This window comes from Salvia hispanica, chromosome 5, assembly GCF_029641045.1.
Source record: "Salvia hispanica isolate PSC_SH4W2 chromosome 5, Shi_PSC_v1, whole genome shotgun sequence".
NCBI classification, from domain to species: Eukaryota; Viridiplantae; Streptophyta; class Magnoliopsida; order Lamiales; family Lamiaceae; genus Salvia; species Salvia hispanica.
Genome location: NC_142696.1, coordinates 27764268 through 27769809, shown reverse-complemented (window position 1 = coordinate 27769809; position 5542 = coordinate 27764268). Strand labels below are relative to the sequence as shown.

At 32.4% G+C, this 5542-nt stretch overlaps 1 long non-coding RNA gene across 1 annotated transcript; it reads right to left on the bottom strand.

Moving 5' to 3' along the window:
- Positions 1 to 2060: 2060 nt before the first annotated feature.
- LOC125187742 (uncharacterized) lies at positions 2061 to 4627 on the bottom strand. The gene is made up of 2 exons (XR_007170657.2): positions 3265 to 4627; positions 2061 to 2937 (listed from the first exon to the last, which is right to left on the bottom strand). It is a non-coding gene; the product is annotated as an uncharacterized LOC125187742 (long non-coding RNA).
- Between the last annotated feature and the right edge of the window lie 915 nt (positions 4628 to 5542).

The following is a 5542-nucleotide window of genomic DNA, read 5'->3' as shown; positions in this document are numbered from 1 at the left end:
ATCATTTTTTCTTGTTTTATCTTTTTCTTAATGTTTGGTTGATATTTTCCAACTAGGATATTAGGTGGAATAGATTTAAATAATTAATATATGATGTATTATTTTATAACGGAAAAGTTAACGGTTCCGTTAAATAAGGATGGGAATATATCGAATATAAAAGTACGAGGACTTATTAAAACGAAAAAATTGTATAAGGACCTATTGAAATAAACAATCAAAGTACAGGAATTTAAGGATGTGTTTTGCCTTTTTATTACTTGGGGAAATTTATTAATAAATGTTTGAAATGCAAATTTAAGTCGAAGAACTTATTTATTACTTCCACGAGTGACAAAATATCTTTATATAGATATATGATTGGAGTTACATGATTATGTAGTTGTCAAACACAAAGCATAATGTATTTGATTATGATATAGATGGATACGAACAGTATGATTTTTTGAAATTGGTTTCAATGCACGGTTCCATATATGTGTGTTTTTAATTGAGACATTGTTCTTTAATTTCACGGTACATAACCAATCATAAACGTATACAAATTTAAATATTAGCACTAAATTAATGAAAGAGAAATAAAATTTTATAAAAATAATAAATATATAAAATAAGACTGAACCCTTAAAGAAAGATGAAAATTTTGGCTCTACAAATTCAATCGATATACAATAAGACCAGAAGAAACCAATAAAATTAAGTCGAATCCAATCCAATTACCGGCTACAATATATAATCAAAAATTCAATATATAAGGAACCAATTTATGTTCAAATGCTATAGTTTATATGTAGCAATATCTATACAAATTCATTAGTAAGACCCAAAAATAACTTATCTATAAATATATCTACATGCTCAAACATCTCAAATTTTACAACAACCAATCATTCAATAATTGAGAACTAACGAATGAATCACACTAAATTAACAAAGACAATCCCATTACTTATATAAACATAATATCTATAATTTTATGATTCTAAATAACCAATGCTAATAAAACACAAAATGATCAATATCTAGAGTCTAAAAGTTGATATTGACTCTGCTAAGAAATGTACTTGCTTTAAATGGATAACAATTTCAAAGTTTCGTGATTGAATTATTCGGGCATTATGCGCATGGGTTGGGCCTGCATAGCCCATTTGGCCAATGTAGCTTCACTATTAAACTATCCATTTTGATGGCTCCGTTGAGCAAGCGGTTGTCGCTTCCATCTTACACAGCATGCGCTTCGCCTCCTTCGATCGACCCCATGAATTATTTCTACCTTACGCTCGATCTCACTGCGACATACTTCTCTGGCATCCGTCTCTAGCTCCACCTCACCCTCAATTGTTGTATGGTCTCGCTAACACAATTGATCGATTGGTGCGTGGCCTCGCTAACACAATTGATCGATTGCTGCGTGGCCTCTTGATTCTTAAGAGCCTTTGAAATTAAATTATTATTTGAATTTTTTGCGTGGGAGAATGCTTACAGATTTTGGCTCTATTTATAAGGGATGAAGCTAGGAGAATAAGCTATTTTTTTTCCACAACAGGCAATACACATTAGATACAACCCTCTCTTTTTACCCCACTTACAGTATGTGAAAAAAGGAAATTGTGCCTTTATGGTTGGGATGCACACTCTATCTCAGATTTTCTTTTCAAAGAACATGGCCCAAGACTGAGATGATAATAAATCTAATTGCCTAATTCAAACTTCACCTTGAGATGCAGAGAAGCTCTTAATCCAAATTAGCTATATTGGATGCCTAATCTATCTCTAAATTCTTTTTTTATTTTTGTATTTTAATACACTTTGCATCACTTTTTATAAATTGATTTGCAGCTTTATGTACACCATTGGTTGACATCCATTTATCATCATCAATCATTCTCATTTTTTATGAGCTATATCTACTTTTTCTTTTTCATGCTGTTAACTGTTGGTTGAGAAATTGTAAAGTTAGTTTCTTTAAAATAATTCTATTGTCTAATGGTTTAAGAAATATAAATGCAGTTTTAAAAATACAATTAAAAAAATCATTATAAATTTTTTGCAAATCTATAAAAAATCAATACCAAATTCAATATAAAAAAAATCAATACTTAACAAATTTCAATACCAAATTCAATAAAAAAAAACAATACTTTATATACACAAAATACTTAAACAATAAACTTACATCGATGCACATGGAATGTTGTCCGTATGCATACGTATCATCACAAAATCGGGTCTCAAAGTGAGCATTATCTTCCACACCTGTCGGACCTCCAATGTCTTTCTTTTTACCCATGGAAGCCTCACAAATATTATGATATAACGTAGTAAGTGTAGCACTTGCTCAACTAATCATAGAGGCAATTCCAACATCCCGAAGTATGGTCAACCACATCAGAGGTATGTTATACCCTGAGCCATCGGGTAATATCAAGCCCTCCAATAGCACAAGCACAATCATACGTGCTCGTTGAATGTAGGCTTCATCTTCTAGATCATCATCCAACGGTTCCCTCGCCATCCTATTTATTAAAGTCGATGCCAAAATACCGTTTTTCTTTATCTCACTTTGATGTGGATAGAAGCCCAACAGATTACCACATAGATTCTTCACCCATATTCACAATAACCATTTCCTGTAAAAGGAAATCCATCTACACGTAGACCCATAGCACTTGAACGTCCAAGGTAACAGTAGTCTCCTACAGGAAGATGGAAGGTATGTGTTTCTGGCCTCCAACGTTCAACTAAGCCTGTTATCAAAGCATGATCTACATCTAGAGACTTCCCAAGATAATAAACTCCACCAAAACCAAATCTGCAGACATAATCAATCACGCATATGTGATGATTATCTATTTTCCAAAAATGCCCCTCAAAGCGCCAAATATTGAATGGAGTTGTTTCCTCGCCTGTCCACGCCTTACGAGATATATGACTACCCTAATAAAATCAACAATTAACAACATATTCAGTTATAAACCAAAAATTCTATAAATATATATGAATCAAAGTTTGACATTCTCTAACCATAAATCAAAATTTCATACAAACCAAATAAATAGAATCACTTAAAAAGAGCACTTATAAATCAACAATAATTTAATAATTAACAAATTTCAATACCAAATTCAATAAAAAAAATTCAATGATTAACAAATTTCAATACCAAATTCAACAAAAAAAATCAATACCTAACAAATTTCAATACCAAATTCAAAAAAAAATTCAATACTTTAAATACACAAAATACTTAAACAATAAACTTACATCGATGCACATGCAGTGTTATCCGTATGCATACGTGTCATCACAAAATCGGGTCTCAAAGTGGGCATTCTCTCCCACACCCACAACTGTAGGAGTACCGTCGGACCTCCAATGTCTTTCCTTTTATCCATGGAAGCCTCACAAAGAGTATGATATAACGTAGTAAGTGCAACACTCGCCCAATTAATCATAGAGGCAGCCCCAACATCCTAATGTATGGTCAACCACATCAGAGGTATCTTATACCCTGAGCCATCGGGTAATATCAAGCCCCCCAACAGCACAAGCACAATCATACGTGCCCGTTGAATGTAGGCTTCATCTTCTAGATCATTATCTAACGGTTCCCTCGCCACCCTATTTATTAGAGTCGATACCAAAATACCGTTTTCCCTTACATATATTTTTTTTTATATAGTACAAGTGGCGGATATTTACTCTCACCACGTACATACATGGAAAAAAGCCTCAAATAGAATCAACTAAACACACAAAAATCATATATAATCATTCCTGACACTGAGCTACGCTTAGTGACTTTCTTGTCGTCACTCATATGTTGCATGCTAACCTCAATTTTCCCCATTCTACACTAAGCATAGTAGCATCCATCTTGAAGTGTATTTACCAAATTGTCAATATAATTCATGATTTCCAACCACTAGGTTAGTATAAACTCACCCCACAAATTCTTCAAATACAAGACATACACATTTTAGAACATAGAATCGAAAACTATAATCAAAACTGACCTAAAATTAAAACCTCAAATTCAAAAATCATTTCAAACTACTCATCCACTTAGACTCTTCTGAGATATTTTTCACAAAATGGAAACCGGGTTCCCAAAAAATCAAAAGCAATTTAGAACATAGAATTGGTAGCAAGTAGTCAATTCATATAGAAATATATATGAATAAGTAAATCTAGTACTAGAATGAAATATGAGAATACAAACATAAAACAGTAGAATTCGAAGTTTAATAAAGCAAAATAATACCGTATGCGAAAATTTTTCAATGCCGTCCATTCCGATAAGTGTGATGGCTCATCTCTTTGAATTTGAAATTGATAAGATAATCTGACCATCATTCCATCTAAATGAATATAGAAAAAACATAAATTGGCCTACTTCTACTTCCTCAGGAGGGATATCTCTCAAAATGAGAAAGAATTTGATGTTGGAGTGAATTTTATAATTGCTGCGAATTCTTAAATTGATTCCAGTTTCAACTGTAAAAGTCTATAAAATAATAGTGTCAAAAGTCTGTAAAAAAGTACTACAAATTCAGACATTGGAATCCACAGCATTGACCACAATAATGAAGGGGAAAAAAAACAGTGACTAGTGGCGGATGAACCGATGAAGGGTGGATATAATCATAGAGCAAAGAGACAAAGTAAATGATAGAGCCTTACCCGGAACTCTTTCCGAAAAAGGTACCAAATTTCGGGACGAAATTTTTCTAAGTGTGGTAGGATGTAACATCCCGGATTTTAGAACCCTAATTTTAGAGCCCTAGAATTTATTATTTATGACGTGGAAGATGCGAATTATTTGATAAGTGAAGTGAATTTATTGCATGAGTTTCTTTGACCGGGAAGTTTGAAAAGTCAAATTTGTTGACTATGTGATGTGGCATGTGAAATTATTTGTTTTAAATGTGAGTCTTATGTGATAATTTAATTATTAAGGGTGAGTGAGAATATTAGAGAAAATTTCCATAAATACTATAACCCTATTCCTCATAGTTGGAATTTTCGACCCCTATGATTTTGGAGAAGGAAATTCTATTTTTCCGGATTTAATTTAATTCTTGGGATATTTATCCAAATTAAATCCAAGACCCAATTGTTCCTTATTTTTGTTGAGAAAAATCGAGCCCCCTTATTCCTTGGTGATTTTCGAAAATCACCTATTGTGGGAAGGAAAGAATTATTTTTATTTTAATTGATCCCTTATTTGATTTCCTTCCATACCTAGAATTTAAATATTCTACCAAATCTTTCCATACCTCAAGAGATCTTGTCTTACCCTATTCTAGTTAATATAAAAAAATCACATGCCTTAATTAAAGCATAGTACACGCCTAGTTTCATTCTCCAAGTGGGAGGATTCCTTTTTATATTTATTTATTTTGCTCCGTGATATTTTATTCTACTCCGTAAAATATACCAAAACGAAATCTTGGCTAATTGGGAGCCATATATTTCGAAAATTTCATGTCTTGATACCCTATTCTATTTTTGTTAATTCTTCTTCCCTACTCCATAATAT